Source organism: Ahaetulla prasina, chromosome 2 (genome assembly GCF_028640845.1).
Source record: "Ahaetulla prasina isolate Xishuangbanna chromosome 2, ASM2864084v1, whole genome shotgun sequence".
Taxonomy (NCBI): Eukaryota; Metazoa; Chordata; class Lepidosauria; order Squamata; family Colubridae; genus Ahaetulla; species Ahaetulla prasina.
In genome coordinates, this window is record NC_080540.1 from 6406321 (window position 1) to 6419451 (window position 13131).

At 42.1% G+C, this 13131-nt stretch overlaps 1 protein-coding gene and 1 non-coding gene across 2 annotated transcripts in view; one reads left to right on the forward strand and one right to left on the reverse strand.

The window, feature by feature from the left end:
• LOC131189533 (zinc finger protein OZF-like) overlaps window positions 1-13131 on the forward strand; it is a 65606-nt gene that overhangs the window by 14480 nt on the left and 37995 nt on the right. The gene's annotated exons all lie outside the window — the stretch shown is intronic.
• TRNAV-CAC (transfer RNA valine (anticodon CAC)) lies at window positions 2015-2087 on the reverse strand. The gene has a single exon. It is a non-coding gene; the product is annotated as a tRNA-Val (tRNA).

Here is a 13131-nt window from a genome sequence, read left to right on the forward strand (position 1 = left end):
TCAAGTTAGAGATGGATTTGAACCACAGCTGATGGACTCCAAACATTTGTTCTTTCCACCATCAGAGAAGACAACAGCAAATGCCAGGTGTTTTTCCAGACCCCAAATGGAGAGAAGGGGGAAGCCAATGGCGGTAGATAAAGTAAGGCACCCAGAGGGCCCCCGATTCTTCTCCTTGGGTCTTTGGGTGGCTGTCTTCTGCCTCTTGTTTTCTCCTCAGGGTGGGCAGAATAGATGTCGTGTCCCACTCCTCCGCTGACGGCCGGGTCAGGGAAATCCGAATCAGGCTTGCCTCTGCAGCTCTGCCCAAAGTCCTAGCAAAGTCCTCAGAGCAGGCAGGAGACCAGTAAGTGACTTCAGCAAGATAAGTTCGACTTTGCCTGACTCAGAGACTGCCAGAAAGCAGATCCTTTATATAGGCCATGGGGTGTGGCTCCATGACTCAGCACTCATTAAGGCCTGCCCCTCCCTTCCTTCTGTTGCCTCCGCCTATCCAGTCTTCTGATGCGAGGGTCACTCCAATCAGCAGCTGTTGGAAATAAACCTTCCTCAGGCTCACATGCTGTGGAGGAGGGGGAGGGGTCTAGCTGCTCCGTTTGCCTGGGCATGGAGCCAGGGCTGGGGCCGGGGGATGCTCCCTCCTCTGCAGCCTGCTTGGGCATGGAGCCAGGGCTGGGACCGGGAGGTGCCCCCTCCTCTGCAGCTTGTCTGGGCATGGAGCCAGGACTGGGGCCGGGAGGCATACATTCCTCCGTGTTCGGGAGCAGATAAGCAGACCCCGGCTGCGGTGAGAGCGGACAAGACACAACACTAGAATAGAATAGAATAGAATAGAATAGAATAGAATAGAATAGAATAGAATAGAATAGAATTTTATTGGCCAAGTGTGATTGGACACACAAGGAATTTGTCTTGGTGCAGATGCTCTCAGTGTACATAAAGTCTCAGTCTACAGTCTCAGTCTCAGTCTACAGAGGAATTATTGAGTCTGTCATTTGCACCTCTATAACTGTCTGGTTCGGTTCTGCAACCCAACAAGAAAAACACAGACTTCAGAGGATAATTAGAACTGCAGAAAAAATAATTGCTACCAACCTGCCTTCCATTGAGGACCTGTATACGGCACGAATCAAGAAGAGGGCCGTGAAAATATTTGCAGATCCCTCGCATCCTGGACATAAACTGTTTCAACTCCTACCCTCAAAACGACGCTATAGAGCACTGCACACCAGAACAACTAGACACCAGAACAGTTTTTTCCCGAAGGCCATCACTCTGCTAAACAAATAATTCCCTCAACACTGTCAGACTATTTACTGAATCTGCACTACTATTAATCGTCTCATAGTTCCCATCACCAATCTCTTTCCACTTATGACTGTATGACTATAACTTGTTGCTGGCAATCCTTATGATTTATATTGATATATTGACCATCAATTGTGTTGTAAATGTTGTACCTTGATGAACGTATCTTTTCTTTTATGTACACTGAGAGCATAAGCACCAAGACAAATTCCTTGTGTGTCCAATCACACTTGGCCAATAAAATTCTATTCTATTCTAAATAAAATTCTATTCTAGATAAAGTAAGGCACCCAAAGGGCCCCCCGATTTCTTCTCCTTGGGTCTTTGGGTGGCTGTCTTCTGCCTCTCGTTTTCTCCTCAGGGTGGGCAGGGAAGCAGCAGTGAGACTGACTGGGAGTCGGTGGAGGGCAAAGAAAAGAAAAAAGAAGCAAGGAAAGGGAAAGGGAAAAGAAAGAAAAGGAAAAAGAAGAGAAGGGAAAAGAGGTAAGGAAAGGGAAAGAAAACTGAAAGGGGAAAAAAAGAAAAAAGAAGCGAAAAAAAAGGAAAGGAAAAAAGAAGAGAAAAAGGAAAGAAAAGGAAAAAAAGAAAGGCAAATAATAAAATGAAACATAAAATATATTTTAAAAATCTAAAATAAAATAATAAATAAAATAAAATAATAAAAAACCTACACGACCGGTAAATTATAAACAAAAACTTCCAGCGCTGTTTCTGCCCGGTTTCGAACCGGGGACCTTTCGCGTGTGAGGCGAACGTGATAACCACTACACTACAGAAACGCCGGCGCGAGTGCTCCCCTCCTTTCGGGCTTCCCATTCCTGCGTCTGCGCGTTGATAACAGTCGCTGTAGCAGTTGAGATCCAGCCTGGGAAATGCCCCGGAGACTTTTGAGCATTGGACTCGGGTTCCAATGCTGAAACGGAAAATCTTCACGTGCTTTGGAAAATAGATTGACTGCCCTCTTCTTCTTTGTGGCAGTTCCTCAAATACTGGAACATTGCTGTTATTGTCACCTCTAGTCCTTTTCATTAAACTAGAGACAGACTCAATCTGAATGTTTCTTTCCCTTAACAGAATAACAAGAGTTGGAAGGCGCCTTGGAGGTCTTCTAGTCCAACCCCCTACTCAGGCAGGAGACGCTAATTTCAGACAGGTGGCTGTCCAGTCTCTTATTAAAAACCTCCAGTGATGAAGCTCCCAAAACTTCTGAAGGCAAAGCTGTTCCACTGGTTAATTGTTCCCACTGTTAGGGAATTTCTCCTTAATTCCGGGTTGCTTCTCTCCTTGAATAGTTTCCATCTATTGCTTTTTGTCTTGCCTTCCAGACTTGAAATCCTAGGCTCAGAAAACTTGGAACTCCGTCGCCTTCAACAAGACCTAAGTTTAACTCACAGAATCATCTATTGTAATGTCCTTCCTGTTAAAGACTACTTCAGCTTCAATTGCAATAATACTAGAGCAACCAACAGATTTAAACTTAATGTTAACCGCTTTAATCTAGATTGCAGAAAATATGACTTCTGTAACAGAATCATCAGTGCTTGGAATACTTTACCTGACTCTGTGGTCTCTTCTCATAATCCTAAAAGCTTCAACCAAAAACTTTCTACTATGGACCTCACCCCATTCCTAAGAGGACCATAAGGGGCGTGCATAAGCGCACAAACGTGCCTACCGTTCCTGTCCTATTGTTTTTCTTTTCTTCTTCCTATATAAATGCTTATACCTCCTTATATATAAATGCTTATACCTCCTTATATTTACCCATATATTTACCCGTACCTTGATGAACGTATCTTTTCTTTTATATACACTGAGAGCATATGCACCAAGACAAATTCCTTGTGTGTCCAATCACACTTGGCCAATAAAAAAATTCTATTCTAATTCTATTCTATTCTATATGTGTTTATTTACTGTATAATCTTTTTGTATGATACCTACATATATTATTGTGACAAAATAAAATAAATAAATAAAATAAAATAAAAGCGCTTCAAATGGCTGGGGGGCCCGGCTTTTTGCTGACACCCACCCCCATTTGAAGCGCTGCCCCATGGAAAAAGGATGGGTTCATTTTTGGGAATGACTTAGAGCAGAACAAGAACCAACATGTGGAAGCTTTGCAGAAGGATGTCCAAACTCAAAATAAGGAGAAGATTTCCTGACTCTGCGAAATAGTGAACCAACCTGTCTCCTGAATTCATGGGATCTCCACAGTGGTGGGATTCAAATAATTTAACAGCCGGTTCTCTGCCCTAATGATTTCTTCCAACAACCAGTTCACCAAACTGCTGAGAAAGTTAACAACCGGTTCTCCCAAAGTGGTACGAACTGGCTGAATCCCACCACTGGATCTCCATCTCTGGAGATTTTCAAGCAAAGATTAGGCAGCCATTTGTCTGAAATAGTGAAGGATTCCTGAACTGGACAGGAGATTAGTCTAGATCAGCGGTTACCAACTGGTGGTCTGTGGACCACTGGTGGTCCACCAGAAAATTTTGGTGATCCGCAGAAAAATTATTTGCATTTTTTATATTGCACTAAATACTATTTATCTTTTTTAAAAATTCATATTTTACAAGAAGAGTTCTCCATTCCTCTGAAAACAACAAAATACCTTACCCCACCAAACTTGAAATCCTAGGCTTAGAAAGCTTGGAACTCCGTCGCCTTCGACAAGACTTAAGTTTAACTCACAGAATCATCTATTGTAATGTCCTTCCTGTTAAAGACTACTTCAGCTTTAATTGCAATAATACTAGAGCAACTAATAGATTTAAACTAAATGTCAACCGCTTTAATCTAGATTGCAGAAAATATGACTTCTGTAATAGAATCATCAGTGCTTGGAATACTTTACCTGACTCTGTGGTCTCTTCCCATAATCCTAAAAGCTTTAACCAAAAATTTTCTACTATTGACCTCACCCCATTCCTAAGAGGACCAAAAGGGGCGTGCATAAGCGCACAAACGTGCCTACCGTTCCTGTCCTATTGTTTTTCTTTTCTTCTTCCTATATATATATATATATGCTTATACCTCCTAATATTTACTCATATATGTGTTTATATGCTATATAATCTTTTTGTATGATACCTACATATATTGTTGTGACAAAATAAAAAAATAAAAAAATATTAGTGGTCCGTGGGATTTAAAATTATGAATTTGGTGGTCCCTGAGGACCGAAAGGTTGGTGATCCCAAGTCTAGATTCTAGAAGATTCGAGATCGCTTCCAGTCCTAGGAGTCTATGATTTTTCAGTCCATGTCTCCAACCTAACAATCAATCAATCAATCAGAATAGAGCTGGAAGGGACTTCGGAGGTCTTCTAGTCCAGCCCCTGCTCAAACAGGAGATCCTATATACCATTTCAGACAAGTGGCTGTCCAGTCTCTTCTTAAAAACCTCCAGGGACGAAGCACCCACAACTTCCGAAGGCAAAGCTGTTCCACCGGTTAACTGTCCTCATTGTTAGGAAACTTTTTCTTAATTCCAGGGTACTTCTCTCCTTGATTACTTTCCATCGTTTCTTGACTTGCCTACTTTGCTTTGGTAAATAAGTTGATCCCCCCCTCCTCTTTGTGGCAGCCCCCCCAAATACTGGACTACTGCTATCATGTCCCCCTCTACTCCTTCTTTTCTCTAGACTGGCCAAACCCAATTCCTGCAACCGTTCTTCATATGTTTTTGTCTTCAGCCCTTTAATGTATGCCGATGAGTGTACATTTGAAGTGACAATAAATTTTTTATTCTATTCTAGATAAAACAGAAGTTTTTAGAGGGTTTGGAATTCAGCTAGCTAGACCAGGAGTCTCCAACCTTGGCAACTTTAAGCCTGGCGGACTTCAACTCCCAGAATTCTGGGAGTTGAAGTCCGCCAGGCTTAAAGTTGCCAAGCTGGAGATCCCTTTGCCATTGCAGGCTGAATGGTGGAGAGCTGGTGTGGTGGTATTGTATGCTTCGTGCTTTTAGTTTTTCTTTGTATCTTCGCATTTTTATTTTCTATTGGCCTTCTGTGATATTTGTAAGCTGCAGAGGCCTTCCTAAACTGCAGTGGAGTAAAAATCTTAACAAATGAATAAACTCAGCCAATAAACACCAACAAGGTGTTTAGAGAAATTAGAGCATTTTTGAATGTAAATTTAGACGTGTCACCGAGAATTGCATTACTGTGGCTGGTGGAAAAACGGGATATAAATGAAAAAAAAAAAAAGGAATTGTTTGTAAATTTGATAATGGCAGCTAGATTAGTGATGGCTAAATATTGGGGATGAAATTGGGATATTGAGAGAAACGAGTGGGTATAATGAAATTTGGAGTATGGCAGCAAATGATAAATTAACAGCAGAAATTAAATTTCAAAAAGGGATGATCAAAACAAACAATTATAATGAAATATGGGGGGATTTTATAAAATCAGTGTTGGCGGACGGCAAAGGAATAAACCTACTCAAGAATATACGGTATGTTGTTTTGGAGGGGATAAGGATAAGGGCACAATTGGAATATATTGTATATCTTTTAGTTGTCTGCACTACTATTAATCTTCTCATAGTTCCCATCACCCATCTCTTTCCACTTATGACTGTATGACTGTAACTTTGTTGCTGGCAATCCTTATGATTTATATTGATATATTGACCATCATTTGTGTTGTAAATGTTGTACCTTGATGAACGTATCTTTTCTTTTATGCACACTGAGAGCATATGCACCAAGACAAATTCCTTGTGTGTCCAATCACACTTGGCCAATAAAAAATTCTATTCTAATTCTATTCTATTCTATATGTGTTTATTTACTGTATAATCTTTTTGTATGATACCTACATATATTATTGTGACAAAATAAAATAAATAAATAAAATAAAATAAAGGCGCTTCAAATGGCTGGGGGGCCCGGCTTTTTGCTGACACCCACCCCCATTTGAAGCTGCCCCATGGAAAAGGATGGGTTCATTTTTGGGAATGACTTAGAGCAGAACAAGAACCAACATGTGGAAGCTTTGCAGAAGGATGTCCAAACTCAAAATAAGGAGAAGATTTCCTGACTCTGCGAAATAGTGAACCAACCTGTCTCCTGAATTCATGGGATCTCCACAGTGGTGGGATTCAAATAATTTAACAGCCGGTTCTCTGCCCTAATGATTTCTTCCAACAACCAGTTCACCAAACTGCTGAGAAAGTTAACAACCGGTTCTCCCAAAGTGGTACGAACTGGCTGAATCCCACCACTGGATCTCCATCTCTGGAGATTTTCAAGCAAAGATTAGGCAGCCATTTGTCTGAAATAGTGAAGGATTCCTGAACTGGACAGAAGATTAGTCTAGATCAGCAGTTACCAACTGGTGGTCTGTGGACCACTGGTGGTCCACCAGAAAATTTTGGTGATCCGCAGAAAAATTATTTGCATTTTTTATATTGCACTAAATACTATTTATCTTTTTAAAAAATTCATATTTTACAAGAAGAGTTCTCCATTCCTCTGAAAACAACAAAATACCTTACCCCACCAGACTTGAAATCCTAGGCTTAGAAAGCTTGGAACTCCGTCGCCTTCGACAAGACCTAAGTTTAACTCACAGAATCATCTATTGTAATGTCCTTCCTGTTAAAGACTACTTCAGCTTTAATTGCAATAATACTAGAGCAACTAATAGATTTAAACTAAATGTCAACCGCTTTAATCTAGATTGCAGAAAATATGACTTCTGTAATAGAATCATCAGTGCTTGGAATACTTTACCTGACTCTGTGGTCTCTTCCCATAATCCTAAAAGCTTTAACCAAAAATTTTCTACTATTGACCTCACCCCATTCCTAAGAGGACCAGAAGGGGCGTGCATAAGCGCACAAACGTGCCTACCGTTCCTGTCCTATTGTTTTCTTTCTTCTTCCTATATATATATATATGCTTATACCTCCTAATATTTACTCATATATGTGTTTATATTATTTGTATTTAAAAAATAAAAAAAACAATTAAAAAAATACCAACAAGGGGAGAAGACCCAACGATGGTTTTAATTTCCAAAGTCAACAGTTTACCATGAACCGTTGGTTTCTTCACTTAGGAAAAGCCAAAAATGAGGCCCTCCATGGTCTTATATTGAATGCAGGTCAAAGACAGTTGATGAATGTGTCCACATTAAAAGGAGACACACACCCCCTCCCAATAGGGGAAGAGCTCTTTTACAACTAATACAGGTCGTCTTTGACCTACAACCACAATAGGAACTGAAAAATTCACTGTTAAGAGGTGCTGTTGCTAAACCAAACGTGGTTTCAGCAATAAATAGCTGTGAGTCAATGACTACTCTAAGACAGATTCCCACAACCAAGTGTCAGGCCTCAGCCCATTCGGAGCTGGGCCACACAAACAGTGGGCAAGCGCATGTGCACAAAGCTGCATTTGTGCAAGCAGCACGCACACGCACAAAACCATCCCTCCCCCCTTTCCCAAGTCCACATTGCTGGAAATATTGGGGACCACTCAGTGGTGGGATTCAGCCAGTTCGCACCACTTCGGGAGAACTGGTTGTTAACTTTCTGAGCAGTTTGGTGAACTGGTTATTGGAAGAAATCACTAGGAAAGAGAACTGGTTGTTAAATTAGTTGAATCCCACCACTGGGACCACTGCTCTAACGCAGGGGTCTCCGACCTTGGCAACTTTAAGACTTGTGGACTTCAACTTCCAGAATTCCTCAGCCAGCTTAAAAAGTTGCCAAGGTTGGAGACCCCTACTCTAAATACATTCAGGTATTTTTTTGTGTGGTGTGAAGACTCCACAAAAGGCATTCTTTGGAGCCCAACAGAGCATCTTTGACATACGAGAGGTGCCAAGCGCTCGAATTCTAATTCTAATGAGAAGATGCTGTATTTAGCCGAGAAAGGAAATGCAAGGAAATACACACACCTTTGAATCTACTGCGTTGGATCAAGGCATGAACTCATTTATTTATCAACAAACAATTAACTGGCCTCATAACAAGGACCCCATACTTACAAAATGCTACTAGAGAAATACAGTACAATTAAAAAAACGTAGTGAACGCAACACCTATAACAAAATGGCTATAGGATACTATGATTAATTCAAGCTACAGCATACAGGTAGGGCTTGATGTATGACCACAGCTGAACTCAACATTTCTGTTGCTAAGTGAGACAGTTATTAAGCGACTTTTGCCCCATTTTACGACCTCTCTTACCATGGCTGTTAAGTGAACCGCTGTAGTTGTTAAGTTCGTAGCACGGTTGTTAAGTGAATCGGGCTGCCCCATTGGCTTTGCCTGTCAGAACTGCCTCCGTCGTAAATCTGTGCCGGTTGCCAAGCCTCTGAATTGCGATCACGTGACCATGAGACTGTTGCAATGGTCATAAGTGTGAAAAACGGTCATGTCCCTTTTTTTGCAGTGTCGTAAGCTTTGAACGGTCACTAAATGAACAGTTGTAAGTTGAGGAATACCTGTACACGCCCTTGAATCCACAGCCTCGGATCAAGGCATAAACTCATTTATTACCAACTGGCAACCAATAACATAACAAGGATCCCATACTTACAAAGATGCCGCTGGAGAAATATAGTACAATTAAAAACATTACTGTACGTAACACCTATTAACAAAATAATTATAGGGTACTATACTTAATTCAAGCTACGGTATATTCCGATTCACACAGGGAATAGCCGCATCCAAGAGCAGCTGTCCTACTGAAAGCTAGATTTAAAAATGACATTTTAATAAATCGCCAACCCTGAGCAGTAAATCCATTAGTTTTGCTTCATGCCAGGCAACTTCAGATCTAATACACAGGCTCTCAAATATTAAATTTAAAAAAGATTGAATCCAAGCAATGCAATAGGGTTAGAGTTGGAAAGGACCTTGGAGGTCTTCTAGTCCAACCCCCTGCCCAGGCAGGAAACCCTACACCACTTCAGACAAATGGCTATCCAGCATTTTCTTAAAAACTTCCAGTGTTGGAGCATTCACAACTTCTGGAGGAGGCAAGTTGTTCCACTGATTAATTGTTCTAATTGTCAGGAAATTTCTCCTTAGTTCCAAGTTGCTTTTCTCCTTGATTAGTTTCCACTTTGGTGTCATTTAGAATTAGCTGCCTAATCTTAACTTTTCTAATGTCTTCTCTATTACAATTCGTACAAAAAAAGGCCACTAGAATTATTTCTTAAGTTATTGCAATTTCTGAAGGTCTAAACCTTCCTTCTTCTATAAAACCGGTCTGCTTGAAAAATCTAGCAACAGAATACATGTACAGTATTATTATTTTCAGAAAAGATACCGCTATAAAGCTGTAAAGTTTTTTAGTCTCCTTCAGACCTGGGTGGAAGAGAGATTTCTATCCGTTCAGGGCCAGGTTGGAGAATTGCTCTCTGTCGCAACAAATTAAGGTTTGGATTGAGATGAATAGCAATAGCACTTAGACTTATATACAGCTTCACAGCGCTTTACAGCCTTCTCTAAGCAGTTTGCAGTGTCAGCCTATGGCCCCCAACCATCTGGGTCCTCATTTTACCCACCTTGGAAGGATGGAAGGCTGAGTCAACCTTAAGCATGGTGAGATTTGAACTGCCAAACTGCAGGCAGCCAGCAATCAGCAGACGTACTATACTCGAACCACTTCGCCACCGTGGCTCAATATGATACGTTCACATATTGTGCTACTCTATGGTTGTCCCAAAGATGCTTTTTCAAGAGGCAACTGGACTTTATTTTTCTTTGAAGACGTTTTGCTTCTCATCTAAGAATCTTCTTGGATGAGAAGCAAAAATGTCTTCAAATAAAAACAAGGAAGTCCAGTTGCCTCTTGAAAAAGCTCTTTTGGGACAACCGTGACCTGGATGACAGAGAATCTCCACAGACATACTCCATGGTTGAACCACGGTATGATGAACAAGCCACAATTTCATGGGATTCACCCAACACAGGAAATGAGATCAAAGCGGCTGGGTTCCCATGTCACTTCAAGTCAAACTTGAAGGAAATAACTTCCAAGATGGTGGCTCAACAGATTAAGCAGTCTGTTATTAACACAGCTGCTTGCAATTACTGCAAGTTCAAGTCCTACAGGCCCAAGGTTAACTCAGCCTTCCATCCTTTATAAGGTAGGTAAAATGAGGACCCAGATTGTTGGGGGCAATAAAAGTTAACTTTGTATATAATATACAAATGGATGAAGACTATTGCTTAACACAATGTAAGCCGCCCTGAGTCTTCGGAGAAGGGCGGGATATAAATTCAAATTTTTAAAAAAAAGATGAATCAAAGCCAATTATGGGTCAGAAGGGCCTCTTGTGGCTCAACAGGCTAATGCAGTGTTATTAACACAGCTGCCTGCAATTCAATTACTGCAGGTTCGAGTCCCACTAGGCCCAAGGTTGACTCAGCCTTCCATCCTTTATAAGGTAGGTAAAATGAGGACCCAGATTGTTGGGAGGGCAATACAAGTTGACTTTGTATATAATATACAAATGGATGAAGACTATTGTCTTACACAATGTAAGCCGCCCTGAGTCTTCGGAGAAGGGCGGGATATAAATTCAAATTAAAAAAAAAGTGTATGGGTGACCAAATGCGAAACGTCACAAGACTCTGGAGGGCCATGTAAGGCCCAAATGTTGAAAGCAGCATTGAATTAGAAGTGCAACAGCTTTCATACATGGTTGCAATGCCACAATGTATGTATAAAAGCGGTACAACTTGCGTTGTGTCAGCATGATGCTGTTTTCATTGTTGCCCCCCCCCTTCCCAACCCTCCTGTAGCTGTGCCCCCCAATCTTTCGAGCACCAGGGACCGGTTCAATGGAGGATGCTTTTCCTGTAGTGTGTGTGTGTGTGTGTGCAGTTGTGTGTACTGCCTGGATCCCACATGTGTGCGGATGAGTTTTACTTGCTTGTGCGGCCCGGTTTCTGGCCACTCCGCAGCTTGGGGACTGGGGACCCCCGTCCTAAAGAAACCTCCGCTCCCACCTCCCCTCAGGATTGCAGGTTGCCCAGTGCGGATATATCCTATTGCATATAATTGACAACGACCTGCATTATAGGTAGTGTCGTGGTCTGCCAGCAGCCTGCAGAGCTGGCAACGGACTGGGACAGCGATGAGGCTGAGGAAGAACGTGGGCCAATCCTGGAGGCTGGGGAAGGCCCGGATGAGGGCTCTGCGTTGGAGGCAGAAATGGGGCCAGAGCCATCTGGGAGTGATATGCAGACTCCAGAGCCTCCTGAGGCTGACAGTAGTGAGGCAGAGGAACAGGAGGAGCCTGTTCCTAATGCACGCATGAGAAGAGCTGCCAGAAGGCAAGAGCAGCTGTCCTACTGAAAGCTAGATTTAAAAATGACATTTTAATAAATCGCCAACCCTGAGCAGTAAATTCGTTAGTTTTGCTTCATGCCAGGCAACTTCAGATCTAATACACAGGCTCTCAAATATTAAATTTAAAAAAGATTGAATCCAAGCAATGCAATAGGGTTAGAGTTGGAAAGGACCTTGGAGGTCTTCTAGTCCAACCCCCTGCCCAGGCAGGAAACCCTACACCACTTCAGACAAATGGTTATCCAACATCTTCTTAAAAACTTCCAGTGTTGGAGCATTCACAACTTCTGGAGGAGGCAAGTTGTTCCACTGATTAATTGTTCTAATTGTCAGGAAATTTCTCCTTAGTTCCAAGTTGCTTTTCTCCTTGATTAGTTTCCACTTTGGTGTCATTTAGAATTAGCTGCCTAATCTTAACTTTTCTAATGTCTTCTCTATTACAATTCGTACAAAAAAAGGCCACTAGAATTATTTCTTAAGTTATTGCAATTTCTGAAGGTCTAAACCTTCCTTCTTCTTTCTTTCTTTCTTTCTTTCTTTCTCTCTCTCTCTCTCTTTCTTTCTTTCCTTCCTTCCTTCCTTCCTTCATCCCTCCCCTCCCCCGATTCTAGTCGATCACCCAATGGCTCAATGTTTGGGAGATATTTTGTGCATCAAAATCAACCCAAGATCCTTCAAAACAGATCGGAACAGAGACATCTAACTGATCCCAAACTACTCGTATCTATGATTTAAATCCTACAAAGCTGGCAGGAGATTCACGGCGGGGGGAAAAATGGCAGGAGGACCCCTGCCCCTGGACTTTTTCCACCATGCATCTCTGTGGCAGGGAAGAAGCACCATTTTTGATCAAGGAAATGACCCAGGAGAGAAGAAAGGTTAATTAACCCTTCCCTTCCTCTACCGTGGCTTTTCCAGACATTACAGGAAGCCTCTCCACTGTTGCTCTCATGTCTCCCAAAATTAACTGGGAAATCCTGTCCAGGATATTCCCAAGTCAGACCTGCTGTTCTTCTTTCCTTCTTCTTTTTTTTCAAGAAGGGCAGGGGTGAAATCCAGCAGGTTCTAGAGAACCTGTAGTGGAAATTTTAAACAGTTCGGAGAATCGGCAAATACCACCTCTGGTTGGCCCCAGAGTGGGGTGGGAATGGGGATTTTGCAGTATCCTCCCCCCAGGAATAGGAAGGGAATGGGGATTTTGAAGTATCCTTCCCCCAGGAATGGGGGGGAATGGGGATTTTGCAGTATCCTTCCCCTGAAGTGGAATGGGAATGGAGATTTTGCAGTATCCTTCCCCTGGAGTGGGGTGGGAATGGAGATTTGGCAGTATCCTTCCCCTGCCATGCCCACCAAGCCACGCCCACCGAACCGGTAGTAAAAAAAATTGGATTTCACCACTGAAGAAAGGGTTAAGCAGCCGCTTTCCCAAGTCTTCCCACAGTTCTCAATCTGGACCTCCAGCTTGGTCTTTGAGAGGGTGAAGCG